This window comes from Raphanus sativus, chromosome 4, assembly GCF_000801105.2.
Source record: "Raphanus sativus cultivar WK10039 chromosome 4, ASM80110v3, whole genome shotgun sequence".
NCBI classification, from domain to species: domain Eukaryota; kingdom Viridiplantae; phylum Streptophyta; class Magnoliopsida; order Brassicales; family Brassicaceae; genus Raphanus; species Raphanus sativus.
This window is the reverse complement of record NC_079514.1, coordinates 40700505-40716654: the sequence shown is the minus strand read 5'-3', so window position 1 is coordinate 40716654 and position 16150 is coordinate 40700505.

Genomic DNA, 16150 nt, shown 5'->3' with positions numbered 1-16150 from the left:
ATACGTGTCCTTCACGCTCTCTTGCTATCATCCTTCATGCTATCATCCTCCTGTCCTGACCACGCGTTCCTTCACGCTCTCTTGCATGAGCTCCAAGGAGCGTATCAACACGCGCCGCTATCTGGTGAGAAAAAGTTGACAACGACTCCGTCGGTAGATCCTCGATTCACTATTACTTTATCGTCGGACCACCAATCTTTGATCGCCTTCCTCACTCAGTTCACGTCTCTGTGAAGTTAACCGGAAGAACTTCCTCACTCAGTTGACGCTATTACCCTCTCCGAACTCGGTCGGTCCAGTTGAGTAGAGATCAGATGGAGTTGAAGTGATGATTAGAGAACTACACCGAGAATCCAATCTTGTAGATTGGAAATTTATTTCTCGACTCAAAACAAAAGAAAATAAAAAACCACTGAAAAACGGTTCTGTTTGAATCGAAAGACCCAACAAAAAAGTGCAAACTCGGTAAGCGAAAGATAAAATCCGACCAAGCATTGATCGCTTGACAGGAACTAAAACAAAAGATTAAAAAAAAAAAAATCTGATCTCAAAGATCAGAATATTTTACAAAAGGTTTAATTTTAACTATTTCTCTGTGAAAGATAGATGTGAGAGAAGACCTTTTTCGAGGTTCATATTGATTAGATATGAAATGAACATTTTTCTACAATTGTTTTTTGCAATTTAGGACCCTGAAGATCCCTCAACAAAAACATTTGATCAGAATCGAACCGACTCCTAGGCGGGCTGATGTCTTTGACCTGTACACAGACGCAGCCTGGAATCCCTTTACGGGTGCTGCAGGCTTCAGTTGGATCATTGATTTGGATCATTGATGAACTGGTTTCAAAGTCCCACCACTCAGCGATCTTTCTGTATGTCTCGTCGTTTCTACTGGCAGAAGTCTTGACTGTCCAAACGGCCATAATCTTTGCCTTCTCATGTAGAGTCGACTCCATCAAAGTAATACTCTCCCACTCATAATCACTGATCAATACAATCAACAAAAGAGAAAAGCGGTTGGAGATCTTCAATGTTCTGCGTGATATCTATCATCTTTTCCTTTAATTTAAGATAATCTCGTTTTATTTTATTCCTAGATCGGCTAATGACACTGCTGACCATGTAGCCAAACATGCACTTTGGGCTTTAAACCCAACTTAAGTCCATTATGAAATGAAAATTTTGGTTTGACAAAAAAAAGGACCTTTTAAACACACAAAGAAATTTTATTTTTTTGTCAACTTGTGGTTTTATTAACCAGAAGCCCATTGGATAAAGATTACAAATAGACTCAATTTTGACCAAATAGAGCCCAAAACATCAACAGATAACGATTACATGCTAAGTGACGCATGTGAGGACTCGTGGCGTAACTCCTTTGTCGAGAAGGAAGAAAGACGGTGCCGGATAACTGCCCGGTAATCCATCCATCTTCATCTCCGATCACTTGAGGCTGTTTGCATGTTCTTCGTTCCTTCAATCTTCGGTGAAAGAGACATCTTCAATCTAAACCGGTAGAATATGAGTCCAAAGAACACTTTAGTAGAAACGAGCACATAATCTTATCGGAACACTGTCTATATGGCAGTTCCAACTCATCTAATTTCCGGACCGGATCTCCAAAGCTTGTTCTAAACCTCAGTTTTTTGACCTTCGTGGAAACTCCGCACGACTGAAAGCGAAGATTAATACCACCTCCGAATCAAAATTATGAGCTTTTCTAACCAAAAAAAAGAAATCAAATCTCTCAATCAACTGACATCACCATCTACCCAGAAGGACAAGAACTAGATCTAAAACTTTATTTAGATTCAACACAAATCAGAGAGAGAAAGATAAGATTGGTAAGCATCTCTGATTGGCCGACCATAACACTACCAAAATCGCCCAACGAAATAGATTATCGCCAAAGTGAAAACAAAGCTAGATCCGCTAAACGGAAAACATAACTCGGTTTCTAAACCGAAGGTTTGTATTTTACAACAAAAAAACAAATCTTTATCTTCCTGTGAAAGATATGAAGGTGAGAACAGGGAGAAAAAGAGAGAGTTCTCTCTCTAGAGAGAAGAGAGACTCTTCACACAAAGAAAAATTTAATTACTAGCACATGGCTAAAGATGGGTAATGTGTGATGTGTGTGTGTGTGAAATAGCTGCTTGTTTGACAAAATCTATAAATTGTATAAAATTTTGTTAACAAAGAGTGCAAAAAGAATAGTGTACAACCAATTATTATTTTTATATTCATTCTCACTTTAGTTTTAAAAATAAATGGGCAAAATAATATTTATATATAATAGTGTGTATATTTTGTTTTTTTTTATTGCCGCAACAGTGACAAAACTTTTTTTTTTTGCTAAGAAACAGTAACAAAACTACAACACACAATCACAGAAAAAAAAATTGTATAATAGAACAATTGTCAAGAAAAGCATAGTCTTGTTGAATAATAGTTGACAAAAAAAAATAGTTTCCGTTAGTAATTTGGCTTCGTATGCAATTTCTAGTTCTTTGTTTTTCGTATATTCAACTTTGACGCTTCCTGTAAATTTTTTTTTCTTCCTGTAAGCTTTCGTAACTAAGCACGTTTAATTAGTATCGTTAAAAAGGAAACTTCATTGAACATTTTCTTGTCCTAAATAAGAAATTTACATAAATTTTATACATTTTTCTTTAAGGAAGCTTAAAGGATACTCAAACAGGTATAACAATAATCTAAATCATGAAATTGTCAAGTCGTGTTACCTAATCTGGAGGTATACAATTCTAGTTAGTAGTTACGTAAGAAGAATTGTATACTATTTGTTGAAAATATTGAATATTACTTATTGTTATTTGTCCCACTTGTAGAAAATTATATCTATCAATCTATGTAATTAACTAAATATACGTAAAAGTTAAATATCAATATATTTGAAAATTAATCTTAATCAATATTATCTATTGTTATTTTCCCAACTTGCAGAAAACAAGGGAACGACACGTTTATGGAGATGACTGCCAAACATTTTATATTGGATGATGATGTGGATAGGCAATACAAGATTCAAAGAAGAAACCATTTGAGATTGTTATTTCATTTGACAAAAGACCATTTGAGATTGTTATAAGATTGAAAATTGCAACTATGGTCAATGCAAAGATGTACACATGATTTTGTACCACAAACTTACCAGAGAGGGTCAACTCATTGGAACTTAAAATCGATATAATTAGGGAATGGCAAAGTCAATATGATTTGAGTTGCCTCCAACCATCGATCTACAGAATATAAAGTTTTCATTAAATCTTTTGTCTTATGAAACGGTTGAAGTATATTTTCGTTTTAAGTTCTAAAAAACAAAATATAGTTTTGTTTAGTCTTAAAAACTATAAAAGTCCACTATCCCATTGAAGTTCCAACTCGTAAATTCGTGGAGAGAGATTTAACCTTTCTGGGTAAACAAAGTATATAAACATGAAAAGGGGAAAGAAGACTCTAAAGGCTAAAGCTATATACACAAGCCCTATTGTACAAATGTAATGGAAACTAAGAGCACCTCCATCAAAGGTTCATGGGGGGTTCACACGTTTCCCAAAAAAAAAAAAATTATTAAAATATTGAACAGTGACGAACTCGGTTGGTTGGAGTTCGTCGGGATGAACCCGGGTCGTCACGAGTTCGCCACGTGGCGGCCCTTTAATGGTCGGATTTTTTTTTTTTTTTTTTTTTTAGAAAAAAACGAAAAAAGTAAAAAAAAAAATAAAAAATAAAATAAAAAAAAATAAAGTTGTGAACCCCAAGGGGGGTTCACTGATGAGGATGCTCTAAGGTTTGATAATAAATTTACCGGGTGATGTTTTACTTTATGGGTCCACTTGTTTATGACTTTCAAGACTTTAAAAGTTAATAATACTTTTAATTTTAAATTGGCTGTTAATTTTGAATATTTGTACTTTATACACAGATTTTCTCATATTTGCATCCTCTATCCAAATTCCCCCAAAATTTTCCCTCCCAACTCTACCATTTCCCCCCCCCCCCCAACCAATGGTATCTAGCTCTTTTGTATGTTTTGCCTAACATAGTAAAACTTTGAGGGAAAAAGTGATGATGAAGGGAGCAAAATTGTGGGGAAAAAACTGTATTTAGGATAGATCACTAAATATGGTAAATTGTATGGGTATGGAGTGCAAATACTCTAAATTTTTTAGCTTTTAAAGAATTGAAATGGTTTTAGAAATTATTAAAAGCCTAAATTTGTGGCTTTGGAAAAAAACAAGTAATTAAGAGTAAAATCAGTTTCTTTGGCTTTGAGATTTTTAAAAAGGCTTTTAGAGGACTTTGGAGAGCTTACTGTCTAATCGGTCAACAATAGACTTTAAAAACTTTTGAAATAAGTTAAAGCTTCTAAAGCCATCAAATTTAAAATCTCAATCGGACCCTATATCGCTTATGTTAAAAAGAAGTATTATGTAGAAAATCGCTGTAGAAAATGGTTTACTATAAACATTAGTCTAAAACCATCTTTATCAATGATATTTTACCAAAATTTTCAATATTAGAATTAAAAAAGTTTGAAAAAAGAGAGAAAAATGGGAAGAAATATTTATCTTTTGAAAAACTCTATGAAAATGATAAGAGATTCGAAAGTCATATCTCTTGTGAATAATATTTTTTTATTTATAACTTGATTACATTATAATTTATAGTACTAGATAAGGATATATAATGTTCGTCCGATTCAACTCTCCAATATTAATTTAAATTGAATTGTATGAGGCATTACCGTATTGGCTTAGTGATAAAGTATTATTTGTACTTATAGCTACTAGTTACGAAAAAGAAGAACAGTCGCGACGGTAGTTTCCGGTTGACGGGTGGACTCCCACATCCACCGTCGGTCCGGCTTTCTAAGCCTTTCCTTTTCTTTTTTCGTTTCTAGTTTCTTAGATTAGTATTATTATGGTTTCCGGCGTCGCATTCTCGTCAGGTGGGCGGCTGGCTTTTGATTCCGGCGTGGAACATGTTCTTATGAGGTGAACGGTCGGCTATAAGATTCCGTGTCGTCTGGTATTCGCAGTCGACGGCGGCTTTTGATGACAGTGGGGTCCTTGTTTGGTTCGTTTCTTGGCTTCGATGTCGGGTTTGCTTGTGCGGAAGAAACTTCAATTTGGTATGATTGGAGTTGCAGTAAAGCGGCTACGACGGTGAAGGGGAGGATGCGAGGGTGATGTAATCTTTGGTCGTCAGCGCTGATTTGATAGATCCGGATGAGCTCTTGGAACTGTTCTGTTGAAGCTCTCTGGGGAAAAGAATATCGACGAAGATGGGTGATTTTCGGCTCTGGCGTGTTCCAGCGGAACGGTTTGGTCGTTTCGTCGTCTCCGGCGAGTGTCTTGGTGAATGGGTCACGATGGTGTGACGTGGTGATGCGTGGATCGGTGAGGCGTTGAGTCTCAACATGTGGGTGTCCCTAATGCTGCGGTGGAAGCGTGGCATTTTTGGGTCGCAATTTTTCTTGTAATGAGCTCGGTTTAAAGCCCGGTTGGAGTTTTTAGTGTTTTGTCCTTTGTGTTTATGGGCCTATGTATATGTTTAAAGGTTTCACCTTTTTTGGGTTTCGTCCTTTTTAATAAAATATTTAGATGGCATAAAAAAAGTATTATTTGTACTTATAAAAAGAAAATTGACTAGAATAAGAGTAAGTACTAATTGTCGGACCGTCACTTAAAAGTCATATCGAAATGGAGTGGACAATCATAAGCGTTGTCCTAGTATGGTGCTTGTTCCATCAAAATTGGAAGTAAGAAAAAAAAGTATAATTTAATCAACTTATAAAGCTTAAATACCGTTAGTGTCGTCTCTTTTAGTCACGTTGGGTGTCCAACCCATTCGACACAACCAGTTGATCATATTTATTTAATTTATCAATCGAGAAAGGCAGACAACATTTGTTTCAGAAAATCTCATCGTAGTCAGAACGTACTTCAAATTTCAGTACTTGTTAAGTTTTAACTTCACAACTAGATTTTGACCCGCGCTTAGAAAGCGCGGGTTTGTTTCCGAAATATATATAAGATAATATATATGTTTATGTATAATACTCCCTTTGTTTCATTATAAGTGTCGTTTTAGACTTGTGCATACGGATTAAGAAAACATTTAATTTTGCATATTTTCAATATAAAAACATCATTACCGATATAATTCAACCAATAGAAAAATAGAATGGAGAATAAAGTTAATAAATTTTGCATTGAAACTCTAAAACGATACTTATTTTGCAACGAAAAAAATTCTCTAAAACGACACTTAATATGAAACGGAGAGAGTATCTAAAACGGAGAACTGAATTATACCAAATTAAAAAAGAAAATAAAACTAAATTCATAAATAGCGGAGAAAATATAGTCTTGAAACCGAAATATTGAAACTGAACATAGAACCAAATGGGTACTTCAATTTTTAAAATACAAATTATATACTTACAAATATTATTTATATCTAATTTCTAAATAACCAAATATCTTAAAAATACTTTATATAAACCAAATTACCTAGAAACCAAATTACTATTTTCTCAAAACATTAAAAATTATATGAATTATCTGATATTTTTATATGAACAACTCGAATTATCCAATATTTAAAATGAAAACCCCGTATTATATGATATTATAAATCCATAATTAACAAAAAAGCCTTAATCGCCCATAATTGAATTAAACCCATTTTTTTTGTTTGCATATTAGTCGCTTTGCTACTGAACCGAACCAAAAAATTTAAATAACTAAGCTGAAACCAAAACAAACTTTGTAAATACCTGATATGTTTACACAAAATTCATATTTCATTTCCCTATTTAATCAATTGTATTAAAATAGTTGGATCATACCTATATCAATATGTCATGTTCCTGTTTTAACAATATTGATATGACTGAATGAAAACTTGAATAAGAGTATTATCAAAGTTTAAAAATCATTTTAATATTTTCATGTACTATAAGTTATACTAACTAAAGTATTTTCATATTTACATCTTGTATTTTTTTTATTTGAGATGGCGGCAATCTCCATTGTCAAAGAAAATAATTAAAAACAATAAGGCCTATATGAAACATTGAAGGATGATTTCATATTGTTTAATCATTAATATAAGTCCGACATCAAACCACATGCGATGTTTATCTGATGTGTCATTATTATACTATTAAATATATATGAATCTTATGGTAACATAAGTTGAATGTTACGGTAGTTAACATACTCAGAAAAAGTATTTATTTAAGGGATCCTTTATTTAATGTGTTATACCATTAAATGTTCAAACCGTAACAGCATTAATGTTACCGCATAGTTAGGAATAATTAGAGAAATATGAGGTATGACCAATTTATTAGTAGTTAATTAAAAGGTCCAAACAACTTGTATAAGTAGATTTTTTCAAAATGTTTCTCTTTTAATAGAATAGATTCAGATTGGATTTAAAGCACGTCCAAATTTAGTCTTTGATTGGAATTTTAATATCCAGAAATAGATCTAACTAACTCATTTTTATAAATTAAGAAAATATTTTGATTTCATTTGGTCATAAAAACATTAGAGCATAGTTATCGGAGTTTCTTAGTGTCCTTAGGGTTTGGGGGACCACCAAAACTAAAAAACGATCAGAAACGTCCTACAATAAGGGCCTGACTGGTGTAACCGCAGCGGTTGCGGTTGCGGTTACGGTTGCTGTTGCGGGAGTTTGCGTATACGGATGGTTGCGGTTTTAAGCGTTTTCTAGAGATTTGTACGACTGGTACAGCTGTTAGAAATTGTTGCGTTTGCGGGACTCTTATGACTGGTAAACTACCAAACGCAACATCTGTTAAATAATAATTTAACAATATTTACATTTTATATAAAATCATAATAATATGATAAATATAAAATTTATATTTATAAAATCATATTATTCAATTTTAAAAATTTATAGAAAATATTTTAGGTTTGAATTTTTATAATATAAATTGAAATATAATATGAATACATTTTACAATTTCTATTATTTCAATTGAAAATTTTTATTGGATATTTTTAGTATTATTTTTATTTATTCTGTTTTTAAAGAAAAAAATTTACCCTCCCGCAAACGCTAGCAACCGCAAACGCTAGCTGTAACCAGCTTTTGATTTTAAGAGGTTCGGAACGGTTTGAAGCGTTTTCTGTGATTGTTTCGAAACGTCAACAACCGCTATGAACCGCAAAAGCTGCGTTTGCGGGTGGTAGCGGAAAAACCAGTCAGCCCCTAAGAAACGTCTTTGTTGAGTTTTGTGACTGTTTGCAGGTTCCACAGACGCGTGACGGCCCGCCATTGACTCCTTATTATTATTTTTTTTTTTAAATCAGAAAAGAAAAAGAAAAAAGAAAAGAAAAACTTTAAGGACGGTTCAAACCGATAATGATGCCCTAAGATAACAACTTTCATTATGGTGACTGGTGAATAGTAGTGTGCACACAAAAACAAAATCGGTGAATAGTAGTGTGCACAAAAAAAGAAAGAAAAAGATAGGTGAATAGTAAAATTCTTTGTTTTTAAAACATGAATTCTTAAGTGTTTTTGTCATCGATTGTTACTCAGTTAGGATATTTAAATGCAAACTGAACGATTTGAGTTGCGATAATTTGGCTGGTTTTTAAACCCCAAAAATAAATCAAAACTTAGAAAATAAACTGTTGTGAACAGCCGTCGTTTAGGTTAGAAGAAGAATAGAGAAGAAAACGTATTGAGGCAAATACCCGTTTAGAATTTCTTATTAATGATGTGATAATAATTTACAAACCCTTAGACCCATACTTATACAGCCTCAAAAACCCGATTTTCTTTTCCCAATAGAAATAGTAATTTTCCTAAACCGAAAAGGCATACCGTACCGCGGGGGCCTGCGGCCCCCGCACCTCCGAGATGTCAACCTTGATAACGAGTATCGCCCGCGAGTGCTGGGCATTTTACTGGTACAACAGAGATTTAAGACAAACAGATGCAACAAACACCACTTTGACGAAAAATCTCTACAAAACTCCTTATCCCGTCTATCTTCTGGAGGGAACCTCCATTGCTTCTTAGCATTGGCAAACACGGAGCAGATTCAAGCAATGCTTGAACTTCTCCGTTGTAACAGGCTTGGTCAACATGTCAGCTGGATTCTCCGACGTATGCACCTTCTCCAATAAGACTTCTCCAGAAGCTGCTAACTCTCTTATCTTGTGAAACCTTATACGTATGTGCTTCGTCCTTCCATGATACACTTGATTCTTAGCCAAACATAACGCGCTTTGACTATCACAGTGTAGCTGAACACCTTCTTGATCAACACCCAACTCGGATACAAGTCCTTGTACCCATACTGCTTCCTTAGCTGCTTCTCCAAGTGCCATGTATTCAGCTTCAGTGGTTGACATCGCTACAATACCTTGTTGTACCGATCTCCAGCAAATAGGTGCTCCTGCAAGAGTAAATACATACCCTGTAGTTGACCTGCTATTATCAAGGTCTCCACCATAATCTGAATCCACGAACCCAATAACTGAATCCTGCACTTCTCCACCAAACATAAGCCCATAGTCACTTGTACCTCGCAAGTATCTTAGGATCCACTTCACAGCATCCCAATGTCTCCTCCCAGGATTCGACATGTACTTACTGACTTGACTAACTGCTTGTGCTAGATCCGGTCTTGTACACACCATTGCATACATCAAACAACCAACTGCGCTAGCATAAGGAACCTCCGCCATATCTTTGAGTTCTTCAGCAGACTTTGGACTTTGCTCTGCTGTAAGTATGAAGTGCTTCGCCAATGGTGTAGAGACTGGTTTTGAATTCGACATATCAAAACGTTCTAACACCTTCTCAATGTAGCTCTTCTGAGAAAGCCATAACCTCTTAGAGCTTCTATCCCTGCGAATCTCATTCCAAGAATCTTCTTTGCAGCACCAAGATCCTTCATCTCAAACTCTCGTCCCAGTAACCCTTTCAAACGATTTATGTCATCCATATCGTTTGCAGCAATGAGCATATCATCAACATATAACAGCAGGAATATGGGAGAATGGTCAAGGGACTTGACATACACACAGCAATCGTACTCGCACCTTTGATAGCCTATTTTCATCATATATGAATCAAACCGTTTGTACCACTGCCTTGGAGCCTGCTTCAAACCGTATAAAGACTTCTTCAATCTACACACCAGATGCTCTTCTCCAGGCTTAACCAAACCTTCAGGTTGCTCCATATATATTTCCTCCTCCAACTCTCCATGAAGGAAGGCCGTTTTCACGTTCATCTGCTCAAGATGCAGATCCCAAACAGCTACCAAACCCAACACAGCTCGTATGGAAGTGTGTCGTACTACCGGCGAGAATATCTCGTCGTAGTCTATTCCTTTCTTCTGCGAGTACCCTTTTGCTACTACTCTGGACTTGAACTTCTTAGGTTCTTTCACAGACATCCCTTCCTTCTTCTTGTAGATCCACTTGCAGCCAATTGCTCTCTTCCCTTCAGGTAACTCCACAAGATCCCAAGTCTCGTTCTTATCCAGACTTACTGCCTCTTCCGTCATAGAACCAATCCATTCATCCCTCTCATCGCTATTAATAGCTTCATGATAGGTGGTAGGATCATCCATCTCGACCATAAGAGCATAGTTGACCATGTCTTCAAACCCGAACCTGACTGGAGCCTTTATCGCACGTTTTGGTCTTCTAGAAACCAAACTCTCCTCTGTTCCACGTTAAACCTCTTTCTGTGCCACTTCTACAGATCGCTCATCACTAACTTCATCTGGTTTATCTGCACCAGACTCCTCCTGAGTAACTTCAGAATCCGTGATAGTCTCAATGGTCACAGGCACTCGGTCTGATATCGCCTGCTGCACCATATACTGCTCGTCAAAGACCACATCTCGACTAAACACCCTTTTCCTTGCCTCAGGATCCCATAACTTGAATCCTTTAACACCTTTCTCAAAGCCTAGAAAGATGCACTTCTTGGATTTCGAATCCAGCTTTGATCTTTCATCTCCCGCAACTAGCATGTAAGCTGGACATCCAAATATCCTCAAGTTTGATAGATCAATATCTACCCCAGTCCACACCTCTTCTGCGACCTTCCCTTCTAAGGAACTTCTTGGCGATCTATTGATGAGATAGACTGCCATGTTTACTGCTTCCGCCCAGAACTGCTTTGCTAACCCTGCATTCAACCTCAAACACCTTGCTTTCTCTCCAATCGAACGGTTCATTCTTTCAACGACACCGTTTTGCTGAGGTGTTTTACGCACTGTAAAGTGCCTCTGAATGCCATGCTCCGCACAAAACTTCTGGAACTTCCCGTCAGTATACTCTGTGCCATTATCCGATCTCAAGTACTTCACCTTTCTCTCCGTCTGATTTTCTACTTCAGCTTTCCAAACCTTGAAGTTTTCGAACACCTCAGATTTCTGCTTCATGAAGTACACCCAAACCTTCTTAGAGAAGTCATCGATGAATAAAACGAAGTATCTTGATCCTCCCATAGATTGCACCCGAGTTGGCCCCCACACATCAGAATGGACATAGTCAATAAGACCTTTTGTCGTGTGTTGGCCAGTCTTAAAAGATACCTTGGACTGTTTTCCCATCACACAGAACTTGCAAAACTCCATCTTGCAATCTTTTAACCCGTCCAGAAGACCCTTTCTAAAGAGCTCTTTCAAACCGTGTTCCCCAATGTGACCCATACGCATATGCCACAAGGTTGTACACTCCGACTCAGAAACTGCAGCTGCAGCACCACCTACAACCACGTTCCCTATCAACTGATATACGCTTCCAGCTGTCATCTGTCCCTTCATCACCATCATAGAACCTTTGAAAACCTTCAATACTTCATCATCATCTGATTTGTACTTGAAGCCGTTTCTATGTAGCAACCCCAGAGATATCAGATTCTTCTTCATGACTGGTATGTGTCTGACATCAGTTAATGTCCTGATAGTCCCATCATACATCCGAAACTTGACTTGTCCAATGCCCACAACACCACACGCCTTGTCATCCGCAAGTCGAACAGAGCCCATGTTTCCAGCCTTGTACGTTTCAAACCACTCCCTGTTAGGGGTCATGTGGAATGAAGCGCCCGTATCCATTATCCAGGTATCTGAGTGATCACCTGACGTAACAGCAAGCATATCCGAATCAGCTGATCCTTCCGAGTCTTCCACCTTCTGAACCATGTTTGCAGAGTTCGATGTCTCTTTCGAATTCTGCCCTTTGTCCGGACAGTCTCTCCTATAGTGGCCAGGCTTGCCACACCTATAGCAGACTACTTTCTTCCCGAACTTTGACTTTGACCTTTTCTTGCTAGTATCATCCTGCTGCTTCCCCCGCTGCCTTCCTCTATCCTGACTGACATACAGCCCGTCACCTTGAGAGTTGTCACCCATGCCTGTATTCTGCCTTCTCTCATGGTGAGAGAGCAGTGCTGCAGAAACTGTCTCCAGCTTTATAGTCGTTTTATCGACTGTTAGAGCTGTTAACAACGTCTCATATTGAGGAGGCAGAGAACACAGCAAGATCATGGCTTGATCTTCGTCCTCAATCTTCACATCCACACGAACCAGATCCCCGATGATTTGATTGAAGTTGTTGACGTGTGCAACCAGATCCCCGCTCTCAGACATCTTCAAACCGAACAACCTCTGCTTGAGGTATAGTTTGCTAGATAACGATTTTGACATATACATCTTTTCCAACTTATCCCACATCTCCTTACAAGTTGTGAGGTCCATCACCTGATGTGTTATGTCATCCGACAAACAGAGTCGAATCGTTGAGACGGCCTTATCCTGCATCTCTTCCCAATCATCCTGATCCATCGCTTCCGGTTTCGTCTCCAACAGAGACTTCTTCATCCCTTGCTGCGTAAGCAAGTCCTTAACACGCCGTTGCCACAGACCGAAATTTCCCTTCCCATCGAATCTTGGAACATCGAACTTAAGAGAACTTCCTCCGGTCATCCTTTAGGGTTCGCAACCTAAAGCTCTGATACCACTTGTTGTGAACAGCCGTCGTTTAGGTTAGAAGAAGAATAGAGAAGAAAACGTATTGAGGCAAATACCCGTTTAGGGTTTCTTATTAATGATGTGATAATAATTTACAAACCCTTAGACCCATATTTATACAGCCTCAAAAACCCGATTTCCTTTTCTCAATAGAAATAGTAACTTTCCTAAACCGAAAAGGCATACCGTACCGCGGGGGCCTGCGGCCCCCGCACCCCCAAGATGTCAACCTTGATAACGAGTATCGCCCGCACTTGGTCGGACTACGTCCGACCCACGAGTGCTGGACATTTTACTGGTACAACAGAGATTTAAGACACACAGATGCAACATAAACCTTATTCAAGTATTTGATCAAAAGAAAAAAAAACCTTATTCAAGTCAGCCTAACATGTCGTGTACTTTTTTTTGTGTGTTACGAAGTGTGGTTTGTTTTGGATGGGTTATAATGTAAAGTATATTTACAAAAAAGGAGAAAATATAAAGACTCACCTACTAAGAACACTCATAAAAGTATAAAATGTTCAATTATATAAAACAATATTCTATTGGTAAATGATTAATCAAAATGGTTTGGTTTATGTAAATAGTTTTGTTTGTGAAATTTCCTACCACCTCTTGTCAAATGAAAATATAGAAGTCTTTAGAAAAATAAATTATATATATACAAGTTTAAATCATTGCCATAGAGATATTACATTTTTATACATATAGGAACATGCAGGAATGGTAAGAAGATAAGTCATTTTATTTTATTTTTATAAATAAAACAATTAATCCCAAAATAATGTTGCAGATAAACCGATTAAATTTTCATGTTGGGATAAGAGATTACGAGACACTACTTCTCCGTTTCTAAATAAGTGTTACTTTAATATTTTTCACACATATTAAAAATTTGACGGAAATATATATTTAGTTACACTTTTCTGACCAATAGTGTTTGAGATAAACAAAACTATTTACAAAATCAATGCAGTTTGCAATTAATTTTCAACTGAAATTAAGTAAAATTTGCATTGAAATTGTAAAGTAACTTTTTATGTAACAAGAAAAAATATTAGAATAACATTTGTTATGAAACAGAGGCCGTAATAAAAATGCTTTAACCATATTTGCATTAAATTCTTCAGTATATTTGCGCTCTTTCCTTGCTAAATAATGTGTCCCAGTAGCTTTTGTTAACGTCTTTGAAGATGAGTTATTGCAATGTTTTATGTTTATACTTCCTATGTTTCATAAAAATATATATTCTAGAAATAAAATTTGTTTAAAAAAGTTTTTTTTTATATTTTAAATACACTTTTTATCAACTAATAATGATTAGTTATAAACTTCAAAAAAATTAATTACATTTACTGAATTTTTATTAGTTTAATTTTTTTTAAATAAATATTCACAGAAATTATGTATTTAATACTTATTAATATGTTTGCTAATCTATGTATAAAAGCTAAAACATGTAACATTTTGAAATAGATGGAATACAATCAAAGAGATTATGGCTCGATCATATCTCCAATCACATTGCACGTGAAGACGAACGGGATCACGTGCCCCCCGTTTTTTTTTTTTTTTGTCAACTTTGGTCAGTTTGGACCTTTAATCCTCAAACTGAGGTAAGAAGGGGTCGAACCCCTCACGCCAGGGCCCGAAGGCAGAGCTCAGTAACCACTTGGCTACGAACGACCCGGCCACGTGCCCCCCGTTATATTTGATTTTCAGTGAGTGGAATTCTCTTAATTCTTTTTTTAATTATTTTAAATCTTATGAAAGTATCCTCGAGTAATAGATAAATTAATGATAGTACCCCAGTAAGTCATCTTTGATCCTCCCCTGATATCAGTAATATATAACTGCTATATCTGGATGCCTTGAAAATTTTCAACAGGGGGCACCTATCATGAAAAATCTCAATTACCACCCCAAATCAAAATATTTGTTTTTACGTTAAATAACTCATTTAAAGAAAGAAAAAAAAACTCATTTTAAACGATCATCTATTAGGATTAACCAGTATTTTGAAACCTGACTCGAATCTGCAGTTAAACCGGTAAAGGTAACTCAATATAAATTTGATTTGGGTTTTAAGGAAAATTAAAATTTTAAAAACCCGAAAAATCCGTAAAAACCTACCAAAACCCGAAATCCGAAACTCGGTACCAGTTGAACCACTGGTTTAATCAATAGATAAATTTTATAATTTTTAAGCTTTTAATTATGTTTTTAGATTTTATTTTATATTCTAAATTTCCAACTAAAAAATAGGTTTCTTTCAGTTTTTTTTTGCCAAAATAAGTTGACAATTTATTACAATGATATTTTTTGCAAGTGTGGTTTAGAGAGTCAATATGAATTTGTTTTAAGTTGATGACAAAAAAGATGTTTTATTTTTTATTTATTTTGGATTTGAAGTTTAATTTATTATTCACATTAGACATAAATATTTATGAATTTTTCTGACTTTTTTAGATGTCATAATTCTTAACTAGTTACATTTTTTTAAATAGTCTAGATTATTTTTGATATTTTATATATCAAATGAAAATAAAAATATAAAAATTAAGGTTAAGTATTTTCTAAATATCTTTTAAACATAAAATATATACATATCCAAAATATTATTTTATGTTTTAAAAAGTATTTAGAATATATTAATTTTAGTTGATATATTTTTATTTTCATAATATATTATTATATATTAAAATTAATTAATTTATTAATTTGCGGTTAAGTGTTCGAATCGGTTTTCAAAACATTATTAACTAGTTTTTTGGGCCAACAAGAATTGAGTAACTTATTTGCTTATATAAATGTATATTTTATACGAAGGGATATTATTCTTAACCCATATACTGTATATGACCAATTCAAATTAATCCCGTTAATGCGTGGCCACCTTTTCTTATTGCCAAAACCCAAAGTAGCTATGTTTCGTTTAATTAAAGAAATTCTTATGGAAATATAAAGAATAATAAGTTAATAACCGTAAATGTGGTTTTGCCCAAAAAAAAACCGTAAATGTGGTAAGATTTATTTCCTAGCCTTGATTCACAAAAGGTTCTCTACCAGTCG